The sequence below is a fragment of the Rhinatrema bivittatum genome, chromosome 2, assembly GCF_901001135.1.
Source record: "Rhinatrema bivittatum chromosome 2, aRhiBiv1.1, whole genome shotgun sequence".
Classification (NCBI taxonomy): Eukaryota; Metazoa; Chordata; class Amphibia; order Gymnophiona; family Rhinatrematidae; genus Rhinatrema; species Rhinatrema bivittatum.
Window position 1 is genome coordinate 124,974,151 of NC_042616.1, and position 19,896 is coordinate 124,994,046.

General features: G+C 41.8%; 1 protein-coding gene across 1 annotated transcript in view; it reads right to left on the reverse strand.

The window, feature by feature from the left end:
- Window positions 1-19,896, reverse strand: part of CCDC7 (coiled-coil domain containing 7) — an 820,938-nt gene that overhangs the window by 251,171 nt on the left and 549,871 nt on the right. The window lies entirely within an intron of this gene.

The following is a 19,896-nucleotide window of genomic DNA, read 5'->3' on the forward strand; positions in this document are numbered from 1 at the left end:
AGCAAACAGAACAAGGTGTGAAGTGAACTGCATCACAAACAGCACAAAGACGTGAATTGCAAACTGCACAAAGGTATCTAAACCATCAAGCTGTGTCATACAATGAATCATAAACAACATAAAGTTGTTTAAAACACCAAGGCACACAGTAAGGAGAATAAAAAACAGCATAAACACCTAGACAGGCTTGACAACAAGATGGAAAACCATAAATGAGGTGGGGTGGGAGAAGATTCTTTTTCTTTTTTTGCATTGTTTTCTGTGGACAAAACATTTCAGTATAACCCAAAACAAACAAACAGGGTGGGAGAACTAGGCTGAGCCCATAGAGGAGTAGAACACTTCAAATAATCATGAGGTGGGGTTGGAAAAGAACTGTGTCAGGGGAAAAGATATATTTCCCAGGTTTGGGGCTAGTATGCTGTGTATTGAGGCATGGAAGGGTTTACGAAAAGTTACTCTCAACATAAAGAGAGCCTACTATTTGGCCCCGCTCCTGAGGATCTGGAATGGTCAAAAGGACTGCTGGGGCAACTCTCAGGTGATCCCAGCATTTAGATGGCAGACAGGACATGAAGTATGGGATCCCAGAGGAAACCCATGAGTTACCATGCAATATGTGTTAATATTATTGTGAAGTTAATAATCTTGACTATAAAGGCTTGTTTGTCTTTATCTCTGGAAAGGATTCTACTGGTAAAGATCTGGACCATATCCTTAGACTAGATATAAGCCTTGTCCTATTGTGAAGTGTTTCTTTATATCCTGCAGTGCATAAGTCAGGAGCTGTATTTCTGTTGCCTATACTCCTAATAAAGCTGTTAATGTAAGCATACATCCTGTTTCTGTGTGCTTCAGGGCCCTTGTGCCTGAGAAAACTTGTCTTTTTTTGTTCACATTTTTTTTTCTGGGGACAAAACACCCGAGAACCAACAAACAGAGTGAGAAAACGAGGATGAGATCTAATCAACAAATACAGAGATGCCAAAACTGTCCACCTGGCAAATAAAAAGCATGGCAGGTTGACATATTAGTAGCATGACCCCCAAAGTGGTATATCAGGGGCATGACAGGTAGGTAGAGCAGTAGCAGCAAGACTCCTAAGGTGGTAGATCAGGGACATGGAAGTAGGCATAATAGTAGGAAGATCACTAAGGTGGTATATCAGCAGTATGGAAGGTAGGCATAGTAGCAGAAAAACCTCTAAAGTAGTAAATCTGGGGCATGGCAGAAAGGCAGGGTGGCAGCAATGTTTTCAAGGTGCTTTCAGTTATCTTGCCCTTGTACGGAAATCCTGGAAACCCAAGCAATGCAGATTGATTTTCAAAAAGACTAGCTTTTCCATCAACGATGAGGATTCATAATATGGATATGTCATTGAGAAGACACATTCACTGGGCATGCTGATTGGTATGCAGCAAAGATATGGCTGAGCAAACGTGGTTGGATCTGGCCAGACTGCTGAGTTGTGTGCCAAATATGCCAGTGCATCTGTGTCCATGTCCCCGATGGGCTCTGTGAGACAGTATTTCTTAGAAATTTCTGCTGTGGTCTCCTTTGCTAGGCTGGGCTGAAGGTCTTTTTGCCAGTTGCTTTAGCTATGGCCTGTGTCAGGAAAGAAAGTTCTTTGCGGGCAATGTGGCTTTGGCGTATTGAGATGAGGAAGGAAATGGTAGCTGACAAGGTGCTGCTCCTACTTGCACTAATCTCTGAGTTGGCTACTGTTTCCTGTATGCCTCTGGATTGCCTGTTCACACAGTCCACTTACTACTTCATGAATGTGAGATGCTGGGACTGAAAGGCGACACTCACTTTTACCTGTGGTTCACAAAGTGTAGCAAGCATGTATGTATTCTTTTCTATGAGAGGTTTCAGTCTCTCTTACACCTGCTGGTGCAAGGAGTCCAGAAACTACAACAACTCTGCTTCCATTGCCTCTTGCTCATGGAAGCCCTCCAACTTTACATCCAGAATATTTACTATAGAGATGACCCTGCTCTTGGTGGTGCTTCTGGTATTCAGAACCTACATGGCTTCCTTGAAAGGCTTCAGGATTTGTACCAGCTACCTCATCACTAACCAATCATGATGCCCAGTGGGAAGTGCATATCCTTCTCTGTTAACAGAGTGAAGAATATGTCTGATTAAGAATACCCAGACGCCTCTGCTGTACTAGCCTGTCAGAGGTGAATGAACTTTGAGAGACTTTCTGACTATCACAGATTCGAAGGATGCAGAAGATTTGGGAAACTTGTAAGCTCTGCAAAGCCTATAATTACAGGCCAGGAAGGCATCAATGACAATATCTGCACCACAATACATGGCAATTTATTTTGCAGGAAATCAGGATGCAGGCTTTTATCTTGCAGATGCATGGTGTCAATGAACAGAAACTAGTTGAATTAGAAGATGTCCCTGAGGTGACAGTTTTAATTAAATCCTGGTGCCAAGAAGTGGAATCCAAGTCTAGCTCTATTCAAAAACCAGACTTGTTACCTGTTTACATAATAAAGAATATCAAGAGAAGAACAGAAGAACAAAGCCAGCAAAGTCATTGATTAAGGAACTTGTTTACAGTGGGAGGAGGAACAGGGTTAGAAGAATTCTTAGTTGAGGGAGGTCCTCACAAGCATTTCCTATACATGATAGATTGTCATGACAATAGCCTAAGGTATTTTTTGTAAGGAAGTCTTTGGCCAGTTACGTCATTCATTCTGGAAGCTTCGGGAAGGTTGTATTTTGATTATATAAGTCAGAGCATGGCAGAGATTCACTGAGATGCTAGTTGGTATAGATAGAGGGCATAGTGCATCTCCCAGAACACTTGTCTTGGAATTTCGTATAAACAGCTGAATAAATTATATTTTAAAATCTTTTTCTGAATCGAAGTGTTCTGATTTGCCCTGTCCGGTGTACACAAAATTATGTACATTTTGGCGACCATGAAGGGACATTAATAGCTGTTGTTATTAATTATTAATAAGCTGTAGTGTTATGGTTGGTGGACAACCTAGCACTAGGTTCTTGAAGGGTAAATTTGGCTTGCCGTTCAAAGATTGAGTTGCCCCCATGCGGGGAGGTTATCCCGGAGAATTATGAGTTCAGAGCAGATGTGGAATGAAGTTGGATCCATTTTGTGAGTATGTAACAAGAAAAAAAAAAAAAAAAAAAGGAAAAATTTGTAAGTATCAATGTTTTTATTTTATTTTATTTTATTTGTTGTATAGTGTATATAGATTGTGTGTTACATCGGGGTTAGAATACTTTTTGCAAAATGTTCTTTAATATATGTTAGGGAGACAGGACATGAGTTGATGATTTAATTAAAATCAGATTGAACAGTTGAAAAAACAACAGAGGGGTACCCAGCACTAGTCAGTCTGGGGTCTTTTGTCCTCAGACCGCATGGCTTGGGCTCAAGCAGTTTCACTTTCACTTTCACTTTACACCTGGGGAGCGGCTGAGTAGAGCAGTTGTGAGTGTGTACATTCAGAAGGAGAAAGAGGGAATACGTTACAATTGGTAAGTTGAAAGTTATAATTAGTATGATAAGGAGTTTTTAGTTAGTGGATTTTTTACCAAAGTTTAGTTGTTAAACACAAACAAATGCGGTGCTTTTCAAACTAGAAACTGCATGGTTGGATATTATAGTTTACAGCTGTCTGTGATTAGAGGTACATGAATGTCTCCAGTTTATTTTAGTTTATGAGATTTATTTTTATCAGTTCATATTTACGTTTGCTTTGGAGTTAATGCGTGATTGCTGTTAGGGTATCATTAACCAGAGAAATGAAGTTTTTCCGTTTTATGGTGTTTTGCTTCTCCCCCCTCCCCCTCAAGGTACAGGGCTGAATGATGTAGCCATGGCTGGCCACAAGGACTCTTATGTTCACTGTAAATGTAGAAAACGAATAACCAGCCCAGCAAGCTTCTTAGTTTTTGGTTTTATTTCCCACCATTAATGCAGAGATGCTCATATTGGCATCTAAGTTTTTAGAATTGTGTGATTACCGAGAGTTTATTGTGCAGTGTGTTATTTCATTTGGTAAGAACGAAAGCATGAACCTGTGTTTATTTAAAGCCATTCATAATTAGATTTGATGTATCATTGGAGAGGGATGTATCGTTTTTCTTTGGTCAGGGGTATAGGCAGAGAGATAGAACAGGAAAACAATCTATAGATATACTACAAGAGAGCGACTCCATTTTAATGAAATGATCTGTTTAAGTGTTTTATCACTTAACAAACCTATTCATTGAGTGTAACAGTTGTTTGGCGGGAGAGGAGGTGAACCCCCCCTTAGGAATGTGTTTGAGAAGAAAGGAAAAAAAAAAAAAAACCCTGGGAGTGAGTCACTTTTAAAATGGATTTTACAGTTCTGCTGAGAGGTTTGAGGTTTAAGTATGTTATAGGACTGAGTGCACAGGTGATAGAAGAGGGACTAATGGATTGATCTGTTTAATGTGAAAACAGAAATTTGTATTGAAAGTATGGGGAAAGTGAATATTAGGGATGAGAGATGAAGTAATGTTAAAGAGGGAAGAGATTTATGAATATGCAGAAGGCTGTGTGCTGAGAAATTTAGGATGTTTTGGGTAAAAGTAGAGAAAAGATGTAAGTCAGTGCATTTAATTGTGTGAAGATATGATTTATTTTAACATAAACGGATGGCATGCAGCAGTAAGGATGATAAATATTTCTCAGTTTTGATTATACCTCAGTAGCTGCTAACTTTTAGAAGAAAGGAAATGAATTAGGTGGTTCATTTTGATGGGAGTTCAGGTATTACATGTTTGTATTGTGGACTGGTTAGATGGTATGTAAAGGAGTAAGATTGTGAGACGGTGAACAGCAGAGAGTTAAGCAGCAATGCCTATTATCTATTTATGTGCCAGTAAGAAAAACTTTTGGTTAATGCATATTAGTCTGTGCCATCCTTTTATTTTGCAGACTTCCAGACTTCTAGCAGATATGTCTGTGCTTTTGGAAATGATTTGTATTTTTATTTAGGGTATTTACAGGATTTGGTAGTAAGAACTTTGTGGAACATATGCATATTGGATGGAAATAGAATGACTTCTAATTAAGTGTAAAGTTGTTTGTTTTAAGTTTTTCTTTTAGAAGGTGAGTTAGGAGTTTACAAGCATAGGAAAACAAAAAGGTTTTAGATTTGTAAAAGGAAGTAGCTCTTATCACAGGGGACAGCGCCTCCTAGGGGTGGACCATCATAGAAAGGAAAGTAGCTTTATGACTGCTTTTTGCTGAATTAAGGTATAATAGCAGTTTGACTTTTAAGGAACCTGTAATGTCATTTTTAAATTTAAATTATAATCATTATATTAACTGTCATATATTAGATTTCTTTCCAGGGTACCAAAGCACAAAGCGCATCTGTCTCTGTTCTATGGGAGATGAAGATCAGTTTATTCCAGTTTGATTCCTTTTCAATTTTTGAATAGATCTATTTTAATTTTCATCCTGAGTTTTTGTTTTCTTTTGTGGATCGATCCAATTCTTTTATATTTTAAAATACGTTTTTCTTTTTGAGCTCAAAAGTTTGTCATGTTGTTTGTTCTATGTTACATGTGTACAAGGAGGAATGAATGAATGCATGTATTATGTGGTCAGTGCTGTGACATATATGTTTTAATGTACAGTCTGAGTATTTATGTTTGTGGTCTGGACCATTGCATGATGTTTTGAAATAATGTGGGGATTATTTGGCAACTTAAATATAGGGAGTACGTGACATAAAAGTATTTTCTTACTACTTAATCGGATTTGTTGCACTTTTATTTAGGTTTGACTTCATACACATGCATCTAATCTAAGGAGCTAAGAGATTCTGCCTTGACATCATCACTGAATCCTACTAAAAGAACTATATATGCACTGAATGCAGAAATTATCCTTGGTCACAGACTATTATATGGACTGCAAGGCTTACAATTTATACCTGATATTTGCTTTTTTCTATGTTTTGTGGGAATGACTTTATGCAGAATTTAGGTTCTTTCATTCTCTGTCAGCACTTAGGTGTTCAAGTTAATAATATTATTTGAAGTGATGCTGTTTTTATTAGTTTGTATGTTCCAAGTTAAGTAATATTTTCCAGTCTTAGATTTTATAATACTTATATGCTGAATCAGTTAAATGCATATGTACTAGGTTTTTTTCTATCTTTATCTATGGAAGCTGCTTTGATCACAGAGAGGGTGATGTGTTTCAGTGTGATTTTAATATGATAATTCAGGGTTCAAGAGGGAGATCTCTTTATATTTCTCTTCCACACCAGCCTAAGTTATAAGCTATTTCTATTCTTTTGTTTTGCAGCTTGCACTTAGGATAATCACTTTGCTGATCTTTAATATCTCAATATTCTATCTCTTATTCTAATGTTTTCGCTGAACCCTTCTTTGAATATCTTTTCTTATGACATTATTTACTAGATTTTACCTAATGACTGTTTTACTTTCTACACAAAGATTTCTTACTAGTGTAGTTTGTGATGCTTATTATGAGACTGTTCTCCTTGAAACAAATACATACCTTACACATGAGGAGCTCTGCTATAGGGATCTGCAACATTCTATTACTATATCTTTCGGCATATTAATTGCTCATTGTTCTTTTCTTTTTATTTTGGCCCTTTCACTATAAACTCTATCGGTGACTTATAAGCTAGTTGGTTTCTATTTAGGATTCCAAAGGGGAAGATATAATTTTCCTTATTTCTGTCTTTTATTTATATGACATTCCTTCCTTCCCTGTGTAAAGTCTTACACTGATGGTTTATCAATTTTGCAAAGTACATTAGTTTGTTTTAGATTACATAATAGGTTAAAGACTTTCTCACAGAGTTAGCTTTCATTTATTGTTATGATTATCCCCAATATATTTAGACTTACCATCATTTGAGAAGGGTATTAGCCCCATTTCCCCTAGAAGTATCTGAAGACAAAGCAGTATTACTAGCCATCATCTACCTTAATAATTAATACTTGCCCTACACAGCCGTATTATCTCTTGGACATATGACTGCCACAAGTGAATTAGGACAGTCCATACAGTGAGTGCTTTCACTGCTACAGTTTATTGTCATAATACTGGATAGCACTATAAATACCCTACAGAATTAGTATGATGTTTCAGACTTTTGCTATGCCTTTGCCTATCATGCATATGCTTTTGTATTTGATCTTCCATCACTACAGCATATGACTAGAATATGTCTTATGCTTTGCAACACTTTTACATCATGTATGCACAACACAGTATGAGTTTTTCTATAGATTCTTGGTCTTCTTCTATGTTATTGGTTTCTTTACTTTTCTGGTAAGGTGCATTGATTATATCCCTGGTTGCCATTTTAATGAATATTATCCTGGGTACTTGTTCACAACAACAGTATTCATTGAAAAGATTTGCCCAGTATACCTAGTATTATATGAAAAACACAGTACCGTCATACTAGTCTCTCTGTGTACTTATCTTTACATGTTATACCACTATTATGTACTTACTTGATTCTGAAAGATAACATATGTGATCATGTTATTATGAAGTAGGTCCTTTTTATAATGCAGGTATCTGTATAGCTCCATTATAGAGCTAATAGCTACCTAGTGAAAATTAGTTTTGATGGTATTTTTTGATTAACTAGTGAATGCTTGTGGGAGTATCATTCATATTAATTAGGAATCTAGAGGGACATACACCTATGCACTACACCTGATAAATACCAAGGTTAGTGGTTAGGACACATTTTAAGTTCCTTTGTCATGACTCATCGAAGACTGATTGATGTGACACCTATCCATTAAAGGTGTCCCATAGAGGGAAATGAAGAATATGTCTGATTAAGAATACCCAGACGCCTCTGCTGTACTAGCCTGTCAGAGGTGAATGAACTTTGAGAGACTTTCTGACTATCACAGATTCGAAGGATGCAGAAGATTTGGGAAACTTGTAAGCTCTGCAAAGCCTATAATTACAGGCCAGGAAGGCATCAATGACAATATCTGCACCACAATACATGGCAATTTATTTTGCAGGAAATCAGGATGCAGGCTTTTATCTTGCAGATGCATGGTGTCAATGAACAGAAACTAGTTGAATTAGAAGATGTCCCTGAGGTGACAGTTTTAATTAAATCCTGGTGCCAAGAAGTGGAATCCAAGTCTAGCTCTATTCAAAAACCAGACTTGTTACCTGTTTACATAATAAAGAATATCAAGAGAAGAACAGAAGAACAAAGCCAGCAAAGTCATTGATTAAGGAACTTGTTTACAGTGGGAGGAGGAACAGGGTTAGAAGAATTCTTAGTTGAGGGAGGTCCTCACAAGCATTTCCTATACATGATAGATTGTCATGACAATAGTCTAAGGTATTTTTTGTAAGGAAGTCTTTGGCCAGTTACGTCATTCATTCTGGAAGCTTCGGGAAGGTTGTATTTTGATTATATAAGTCAGAGCATGGCAGAGATTCACTGAGATGCTAGTTGGTATAGATAGAGGGCATAGTGCATCTCCCAGAACACTTGTCTTGGAATTTCGTATAAACAGCTGAATAAATTATATTTTAAAATCTTTTTCTGAATCGAAGTGTTCTGATTTGCCCTGTCCGGTGTACACAAAATTATGTACAAGAGACAGATCATGAAGGGGTATCTGCTGCTCCCTAAACTCTGCAGCATTATATGGGAGAATCAGATGCTTGTGAGGCATCCTGAATTCTTCCTGTTTCTCATGGAAAAGCTGCCTCACCTTCGCATTTCAGTGGAAATGCCCTATTTTCCTGCTCCTCTCTATCAGGTCCTTCAGGAATAGATCCCCACGGTGTAATGGGGTAGCTCACTGGCTCCTCCTCTGCCCCTTCTGGGCCCATTATGGCTGAGATGTGAATCTGTTGGACAACTGTTAGACTGGTGCTATCTGATCTGAGAGCAGATCTGACTCCAACAGGTGGCAGCTGATGCAAGGTGGTAATATGTAGTACCAAGAAAAGCATAGTAATCAGTCAGACAAGGGTTGGGCAGGAGAAGTCTATTCATAAAGAAGAATACCAACCAAGCTTGGGGCAAGCAGCAAGCAGAGTGATGTTAGAACAGTCCAGGTCAAAGCAAAACATGAACATGAAGAAGCGAGTACTCTGATACAAGAATGGCTGAACCTGTTGCTCTGGCAATTGTTGAAGTGAATTGGGCTTCCTTATATAATTTAAACAGCACTTATGTCATCAAAGTGCGCCATAGGATTTTCTGTCTTCAGGTCCTATAAAGCTCAATACTTCCCTGGGCATGCCTCTAGTCAGCTACAGGATGTAGGATATAACCAGGATGTTGAGAGCCATCTGGAAGGCCACAGGGGAATGTAAGACATCACACTAAAGCCAGGCCAGAGAGGTACTGAGGGCTGGCTGCAGTGCAAACTGCTGGGTTGGAGGCACATTACACAGGTCATCCCTCATGGTCAAGTGTACAAAGCTACAGATACATGGAAAGCCCCCATCTTCTACTGCTTTACCATATTTGACCACAGTCTATAACAAAGAAACCTGCATGAAGACTCCTGCGTCTCTGATTTAGCTGCCAACCTTCCAGCATCTTTCTTATGGATGACAAAATAATGCATGAAGTATGGTGGCTATGCATCAACTGGGTGTACATCAAAGTCCACCTGCACCCTGTTGCTCCATCCCAGCTAGAACTTTTGCCAGCCCTTGCTTCTGCCAGGTCCCACCAACATGCTATCAGGGAGAGGTATGTGTGCATAGCATTCATGTTGGTCTATATATCACTGGTGAAATGCATGCTACTCCCCTTTGCCTTAGTCACTGTATAGAGTGGGGATGATCTTCCTACTAAATATAGCCCTGGAGGGGAGTTTGTAACTGGGAGCTAACACATGCAGTGCATGCTTAAAGCCCACGTTCTTTCCTATCTGCAGGGTTGATCATCAAGGGCAATCATTTCCCCAATGCTCCTCATTACTACTTTAGATACTGCCTGCTTCTTGCGCTGGAACTGTGCTAGGGAACATCACCCCATTTTCTCTATGGTGGGTTCCTCTTCAGACATATGACTGGGACTGCTAGCCTGCCATCTGACTGGTAAACGAGGCTGTGGGATCAGCTTGGGGAAAGTCTTCCCTCTTTCAACCCTTTTTCTCTGACTTTTACTCTGAATTACAGATGGGGTCCTCAGGTTACTGCTGCAACTTTTCCCTGATGCCAATGTTATTAGGTGCTGCTTCTGCAAGTACAGGCCGATACAATTTTGACGCGCAGAAAATGGGTGCTCATGATTGAACATCCGCTCTAACACGTGCTGATGCACCTCTCTGGGCCATCTGATGTAATATTAAAATGGGCTGCTGTGGTAAAAAGGAGGCACTAGGGAAAATTGTGCGCCTCTAGCAACTCCTCGGCAGCAATCGCCCAGGAATGGTAGTTGTCAGCGGGTTAGGAAAACGGATACTCAATTTTACCAGTGTCCATTTTCCTAACTTGTGCATAGCCACAGGTTAGGAAAATAGACGGTCGTTAATTGAGCATCCCTTTTCCTAACCTGACTGCCAGCACAATTTTTTTTTTTAGGGTTTTCCATTTTCAGTTCCTCCAACTTAATATCGTAGGAATTACAGAAAACCAGTATTTTCTGCTTTTCTGTCAACTTTTTGAGCTCAAGAATTAACACAGGCATTAATTTTTGAGGGTAAAAATGTGCTTGTTGGGCGCACAATGTTTTTTGCATCTGGGGGAAATAGCTAATAGCCTCATCAACATGAATTTACATGAGATAAGTGCTATTAGTTACGCGCTCAGTTGGTCGTGCATTTTGGACGTGCTAATCCCCGTTTTGCATTGAGGATTATGGATGTGCATTGAGGGTTATGGATGTGCGTCGACGGTTATGGACTTGCGTGGAGCTATGTGCTGCGGCCAGTGCATAGTATTGCATTGTTTTGTAATGCTGCATACCAATGTGTGTCAGATGCCCCAGTACTTTCCCTCAAATGATGGCCTTACTACACTGAATATACTGAACAAAACGCAGGTCCTTCCTCATTTTACAATTATTCCAGACCAGGAATGTCTTGTGCGATCTCTCCTCTTCATCCTTGGGGGCTAATGCTAGTACTAGAGTTGAGATTGAGTGTAAACCATGAAGAAAAGGCCAGAGGTATCACTCACTGTACTTACACTGTCTGTTCTTCCTGGAGCTTGCTCTCAATACCATCAGTATCTTCTATCTTCTCATCACCTAACTGATGGCTGAGATGCTACTAAATTTCTTCAGCTACTAACTCTTTAATCTTTTCTGATTCAGGGAATCCCAGACAAGATTCTTCCTAGGATGTTGTTGAAAATACTGCTTCCATTACCTCAGAAGCAGTAATTATGGAAGAGTGCTGCTGGCTTTGGGTATTGTACTTCTGCTGCTCCTGTCCTTATCCCTGCCCTGCTAACACCAGCCTTTGATGGCTCTCTCACTTTTTGCCCCTGCTTCTGTACAAGAGAGAGAGAGAGAGAGAGAGAGAGAGAGAAACAGGCAGAGATAGCACATTCTCTCCCAATTTCAATTTGTTATGGCTTGACTTGGCTTCCACTCATGGCTTTCTGAAGCTGAAAAAGTCTCTTAAGTTTAGGGGCAGGACTCCATTTTTTCTTGCTACTAATACTGCTTGAATTTTCACAGGCTGGTTTGGCTCTGCACCAACATCCAATCCTCTACCCATGCCATTCCCTCCTCTACCCTTTCCTTACAGTGGAATGATATAATCCGAAGTGCCTACTATGGGTTTTGATATCACAAATAGATTTATTGATACTGTACCAGCATTCACAATACCATTCAAAGACTGAGTTCTTGTCAGTGCCAAGCAGAGTTAGCAGCAGCTTGCTAGTGGCACAAACTTGGTCTCACAGGCACACACAAAGGCTCAAACACACACACATAGGCATATACAAACAGACACACATACACGGGCACAGGCACGCACACAAGCATACACAGACAGACACAGGCACTGGCATCCATATACACACAGATGAACAAATCGAGGCACACACATCCAGATACATGCTCACATAGGCAAGTACAGCGCACACACACACACACAGAGGCACAAGCAGACACAAACACATGCAGGCAGACACACACAAGCAGAGACACACAGGCACACACATGCACTGGCAGGCACAAACACACACACACACACACACATACACGCACAGGCAGACACACACACACAGGCTCCCAAACACATGCACATACACACAAAGTCATCCACACAGACACAGGCAAACACTCAGGCACATACACAGGCAGGCAGACACACAGAGGCACATAAGGAGACAAACACACACCTACAGTATGCACAGGCAAACACATACAGAGAAGTTCCCAAACACACAACCACAGACTCCCACACATACAGGCACACACAGGCACCCATATACACATAAGTACACATAAATAGGCACACACACCCAGGTACACACACAGGCAGGCACAGGTACACACATACTAGCGGGCAGACATACACAAAGATACACGCAAGCACAGACATACATGCACAGGAATAAACACACACACAGGCTCCCAAACACACACACGCACATATACAGGCTCCCCCACATATACACGCAGGCACAAGAACCCACCCACACAGACAATTGTCCCCCACATCCACATCCCACAGGCATATGTGCACACACAGGCACATATAAATGCAAGTTTTTATAGACCAGATAACCCGAGCAATGCCAGGCAGTTTTTGCAAACATTTCTTTATATCTCATTTTTGGACAATATGATTTTTGTCAAGTCTCCTTAATGTTCAGATATGGGTCTCATAAGAAAAAGATTTGGTGGGTGCTAGACAGCCAACACTGAGTCAAACTTTGAAAAAGCTTTCTTTTCCCTGTGGAACCAGAATATGAACAAAAAGGATCTTTTCACAGTTCATATTTTATGAATCTATGCAAACTGATACAGTAAGGAATGTAAGACATAACTTTCTTGTGTAAATTTTTTTTATAGATTTTCACAGAGAATCCTTATTGGCAAAGAGAATGGGCGACAGTTACAACCCAAACCAGCAGTGGTATAACTGTATGGCCCATGCTGATGTCTTCCTGGTCTCGCTCCCAGTGGATTTCACCAGGCCTTCCCTTTCTCCTTTGCTTTTCCATATACACTGATGCTAATGAACCTGACCTACTGCCCCTCCTTCCCTGCCATTCCTTGCTCACATCTTGCAGCCCAACAACCCCTCACTCACTTTCTGCTATTATCCCTGTATCCCCTTCTTATACCCTCCACTAATGTATTGCACACTTGGCCTCTCCATCCTTACTTCCTATTTATACCTTCTTCCTCCCTCTGATATCCTGCTATCTCACAGTCCCACCGCACACTCCTGTCCATGGCAGATGCGTTCAACCTTTTTTCTTCCCCCATAGTCTCTTAGGCATGCAACCCTCGTCCCACCCTTTTGTCATCCAGCTAGCTCCCTTTCTCAGCAATGCCCCTCCACTGATGTCCCCAGTCCCCTCTCTCCCCTGCTAATGTTTCCTAACCCTGCATCCCCTCTCTGTCATACCTCCCCCCCCCCCCCCCCACACCCACACACACACACACCCACACAATTATACTTGGGCTAACAGCTTCAAGAAGGAGAATAAAAGTCACATATTAATGTGGCTGAATGAACCATTTTTGAATGGAGCCAGAGGCAGATCGGAACCCAATAACTGAGAATATAGGTGCACTCTGCCTCCTGCGAACTCAGAATAGCTTTTTTAGACACTTAAATAGCTTTTTTAGTATTTCAAAACAGCATAAATAGCAGCTTTTCACAACAGCAGATCTTCATGAAAACCTGATCTTTGGCCACTATTTTTGTAATGCAGGCCCAGACCTTCAGAGATAAATCAACAGCATAGTCATCTCTAGGAAAATATATAAAAAACATTAAAGCTCCACTCGCCTTTCTTCCCTCTCACTAATCCTTGCACCGAAACTCTACCCACCACTCATCCCTTCCCCTAACCCCTACATTGAAACTCTTCCCACTCCTCCTCCTTTCTACCCCTTTAAAACATGCCCACCCTCCCACCCAGATATATTATACCCACTACCCACACAAAACAGCAAACACCCTTCATATTGAAGCACTGCCTTTCCCTTCTCCTCCTTATGTTTCCTGCATTACAGCACTACCCATGCCCACCTGTACTGACATACTACTTACCCATCAATCTGCATTAAAGGGTCACCTAACCCTCCTTCCTTTCATTCACCTGAACTGAAGATCCACCTATCCCTCCTCTCTTCCACCAACCTTAACAGTGAAGCACCACCCTTGCCTAACAAATCTGCTTCATTTTTTTTTGAAAGGGTTAATAAACGTGTGGATAAAGGTGAACGGTAGATGTAGTGTATTTGGATTTTCAGAAGGCGTCTGACAAAGTCCCTCATGAGAAGCTTCTAAAAAAACTAAAAAGTCATGGGATAGAAGGCGATGTCCTTTCGTGGATTACAAACTGGTTAAAAGACAGGAAACAGAAAGTAGGATTAAATGGTCAATTTTCTCAGTGGAAAAGGTAAACAGTGGAGTTCCTCAGGGATCTGTACTTGGACCGGTGCTTTTCAATATATATATATAAATGATCTGGAAAGGAATACGACGAGTGAGGTTATCAAATTTGCTGACGATACAAAATTATTCAGAGTAATTAAATCACAAGCGGATCGTGATACATTACAGGCGGACCTTGCAAGACTGGAAGATTGGGCATGCAAATGGCAGATGAAATTTAATGTGGACAAGTGCAAGGTGTTGCATATAGGGAAAAATAACCCTTGCTGTAGTTACACGATGTTAAGTTCCATATTAGGAGCTACCACCCAGGAAAAAGATCTAGGCATCATAGTGGATAATACTTTAAAATCGTCAGCTCAATGTGCTGCAGCAGTCAAAAAAGCAAACAGAATGTTAGGAATGGTTAATAAAACGGAAAATGTCATAATTCCTCTATATCGCTGCATGGTGAGACCGCACCTTGAATACTGTGTACAATTCTGGTCGCCGCATCTCGAAAAAGATATAGTTGCGATGGAGAAGGTACAGAGAAGGGCAACCAAAATGATAAAGGGGATGGAACAGCTCCCCTATGAGGAAAGGCTGAAGAGGTTAGGGCTGTTCAGCTTGGAGAAGAGACGGATGAGGAGGGATATGATAGAGGTCTTTAAGATCATGAGAGGTCTTGAACGAGTAGATGTGAATCGGTTATTTACACTTTCGAATAATAGAAGGACTAGGGGGCATTCCATGAAGTTAGCAAGTAGCACATTTAAGACTAGTTGGAGAAAATTCTTTTTCACTCAACACACAAAAAAGCCTTGGAATTTGTTGCCAGAGGATGTGGTTAGTGCAGTTAGTGTAGCTGGGTTCAAAAAAGGTTTGGATAAGTTCTTGGAGGAGAAGTCCATTAACGGCTATTAATCAAGTTGACTTAGGGAATAGCCACTGCTATTAATTGCATCAGTAGCATGGGATCTTCTTAGTAATTTGGGTAATTGCCAGGTTCTTATGGCTTGGTTTGGCCTCTGTTGGAAACAGGATGCTGGGCCTGATGGACCCTTGGTCTGACCCAGCATGGTAATTTCTTATGTTCTTCCTACCCCCCACATCTGTAGACTGCCCACTTTCCCACACCAAAGCACTACCATTCCTTGCTTCTCTTTACTCCTCGATACTGATGTGCTGCCTATTCCCTACTGCAATAAAACATTACCCCAAAACCACACTGAAGTGCAACCTAACCCTCATTTCTATGTATTTATTTATTTATTTATTTGGAGTTTCTTATATACCGATAGCCGTTTGCACATCGTATCGGTTTACATACAACTAATAACTTGTGGGCATAGCCCTTACATCCAACAGTAAAAGGAAAATGGAAAACAAATATACAAGAGATATAGGTGATATATGTGAAATTAATAGCATTCAAGCTATACCCATCCCGTCTCTCTCCCTCCAACCCAGGCACTGAATTTTCACACACCATTTCTCCTTTTTATCTGCCTGCCCACACTGAAATGACACCCACAAAGATGGCAGCTTGCTAGGCTTCAATGCTGCTTGTGTTTTCCTCGTTACTTTTCAAATTTTTCATACGATGCGTCTGAAATGAAAAGTGAAACCCAGGCAGTAACCCTCCTTATCTGAGCTCCCCTCTGGCCAGCAGATGCTGGAGTCCATCGTATGCTGATCAGTGGATTTTGGGGAAGACAGGTCATTGTGAAGCCTGCTCAAGGAGCACAGGCACTACTAGAAGTCAGCCTCAGTCCTCTAGAGCAATTTCCTCCTCCTCAACCGCACTTCACTAAAGTACATCATCGGAGTCATCGCAGGAGAATGACGTGGCAGGCTTTCCGGCATGGATGACATTCTATTAGGAGGAAATAGAGAGACGCTGCTTGCAGGAAGTTCTTTTTCTAATGCTGTGGGTGGTGATAGCTTGCCCGCTTCTCTTCTGAATAGCTCTTCCCAGCCTCTAGTAAGACGGACTCTTATTTCCTTGGACTAGTTGTTGTCAGTATTGGTGTGGGTGGACTCTGACATCATTGGCTGTGCTTCAGATATTGGCTTATTGGCTAAATTTGGCTCCGGGAAGTTCATTCACAAAGATTATAAGGAATTGAGTCCAGGGTAGAAGATATGGAGAAAAAAGTTCAAGAAATCCAGGTGAATATGGCCTTATTTCAAAATAAAAACACTACTCATAGGAAATTAGAACAAATGGAAAACTTTTCAAGGCGTTTGAATTTAAGATTCTTACGTTTTCCCAAGATTTCTGTGACTCCTATTAAGGAAAGCTTAAAAAAATACTTTATTGAAGTTCTGGGTTTGTCTGCTGAAGCCTGTCCACTGATTGATAAGGCCTTTTTTCTTCCTATACATGATGGAAGGGCAAATTTTATTTATTTATTTATTTATTTATCGAGTTTTATATACTGTCATTCGGTTTCACCATCATAAAGGTTTACAATTATCGATGTTAGCAGGTTAGCAAATACAAATGGTGGCCCTATTTCACTTGTGGCACCCTTGAATGTCTCTGCTTTACTGGAGAGTTCTCTTGAAGAGGTTTCAGACAGAGGGACTCTTTTATCTCATTTGTGTTTGAGCAAGATTTAAATATGATCTTGAGACTATATTTTCTTAAAAGGTCAAACTTTGTTCTATAGGAATCAGATTTGGATCTATCCAGGAGAGAAGGAAATTGTTTCTTGTAATGCATCAGGAAGTTCTCTCCTTAGGTGCAACATTTCTTCTCGGATATCCCTGCAAGTGTGTGGTGACAGACACCGGCAATAGATATTTTTTTTCTTCCTGGCCAGTTATGTGTTTTCTTAGACCAAAAGCAAGCTTCTCTCCCAGCATCAATTGCTCCAATTAGTTAATTTTACCATGTTCCACAGCAAGTTAAAGCTTTTCTTTGTTATTTTTCTTGCAGCTTTCCCTTACCTTTATTGTCCACCCACTAAGTATTGTGGTCCATGGCTGATACTGGAGATGTTATGTTTAAATTTGCTAATTATTTTCTTTCCTATGTTTATTATTTCATGTGATTCCTGCCTTTTTCCTCCCATTATATGGCTATGTAAATCATAAATGTTATAAATAACATTTAAAAAAAAAGGGCACCACACCATTTTCCTGCACTAAAGCACCTTCCATATTCCCTATCTCTTCCACACTTACAGACCAGTCACCCTCCTTTTTCCCCCATGCTCATCCCTAATTAAATTCTCTTTTATCCTTCCTACCACTCTATATACCGCTCACACAATTTTCCTTCCCCTTGCTCTGATGCCATCCCCCTCTTTCCCCTTCTCTCTCTCGATATCTGTATTACTTACTATACCTTCCTTTCAACCAGCCGTCTCTTGTACTGAAGAGCTGACACTCCTCTTATCACTTATGTGCGCACACTACTCACTCTTTCTACATCCTACCCCCCACATTTACTCCTCCTCCCTCTCACCACCCCTTCACTACCATGCTACCCACCTTTCCTCCCTTACAACACCACCTTAGCACTCATGATGCTCACTCCTCCTCCCTCTCACCACCCCTTCACTACCATGCTACCCACCTTTCCTCCCTTACAGCACCACCTTAGCACTCATGATGCTCACTCCTCCTCCCTCTCACCACCCCTTCACTACCATGCTACCCACCTTTCCTCCCTTACACCACCTTAGCACTCATGATGCTCACTCCTCCTCCCTCTCACCACCCCTTCACTACCATGCTACCCACCTTTCCTCCCTTACAGCACCACCTTAGCACTCATGATGCTCACTCCTCCTCCCTCTCACCACCCCTTCACTACCATGCTACCCACCTTTCCTCCCTTATAACACCACCTTAGCACTCATGATGCTCACTCCTCCTCCCTCTCACCACCCCTTCACTACCATGCTACCCACCTTTCCTCCCTTACAGCACCACCTTAGCACTCATGATGCTCACTCCTCCTCCCTCTCACCACCCCTTCACTACCATGCTACCCACCTTTCCTCCCTTACAACACCACCTTAGCACTCATGATGCTCACTCCTCCTCCCTCTCACCACCCCTTCACTACCATGCTACCCCACCTTTCTTCCCTTATAACACCACCTTAGCACTCATGATGCTCACTCCTCCTCCCTCTCACCACCCCTTCACTACCATGCTACCCACCTTTCCTCCCTTACAGCACCACCTTAGCACTCATGATGCTCACTCCCTCCCCCTCTCACCACCCCTTCACTACCATGCTACCCACATTTCCCCTTCCTCCCTTACACCACCTTAGCACTCATGATGCTCACTCCTCCTCCCTCTCACCACCCCTTCACTACCATGCTCCCACCTTTCCTCCCTTACAGCACCACCTTAGCACTCATGATGCTCACTCCTCCTCCCTCTCCCCACCCCTTCACTACCATGCTACCCACCTTTCCTCCCTTACAGCACCACCTTAGCACTCATGATGCTCACTCCTCCTCCCTCTCACCACCCCTTCACTACCATGCTACCCACCTTTCCTTCCCTTCCACACCACCTTAGCACTCATGATGCTCACTCCTCCTCCCTCTCACCACCCCTTCACTACCATGCTACTCCACCTTTCCTCTCCTTACACACCACCTTAGCACTCATGATGCTCACTCCTCCTCCCCTCTCGCCACCCCTTCACTACCATGCTACTCACCTTTCCTCCCTTACAGCACCACCTTAGCACTCATGATGCTCACTCCTCCTCCCTCTCACCACCCCTTCACTACCATGCTACCCACCTTTCCTCCCTTACAACACCACCTTAGCACTCATGATGCTCACTCCTCCTCCCTCTCACCACCCCTTCACTACCATGCTACCCACCTTTCCTCCCTTACAGCACCACCTTAGCACTCATGATGCTCACTCCTCCTCCCTCTCAACCACCCCTTCACTACCATGCTACCCACCTTTCCTCCCCTTATAACACCACCTTAGCACTCATGATGCTCACTCCTCCTCCCTCTCACCACCCCTTCACTACCATGCTACCCCACCTTTCCTCCCTTACAGCACCACCTTAGCACTCATGATGCTCACTCCTCCTCCCTCTCACCACCCCTTCACTACCATGCTACCCACCTTTCCTCCCTTATAACACCACCTTAGCACTCATGATGCTCACTCCTCCTCCCTCTCACCACCCCTTCACTACCATGCTACCCACCTTTCCTCCCTTATAACACCACCTTAGCACTCATGATGCTCACTCCTCCTCCCTCTCACCACCCCTTCACTACCATGCTACCACCTTTCCTCCCTTACAGC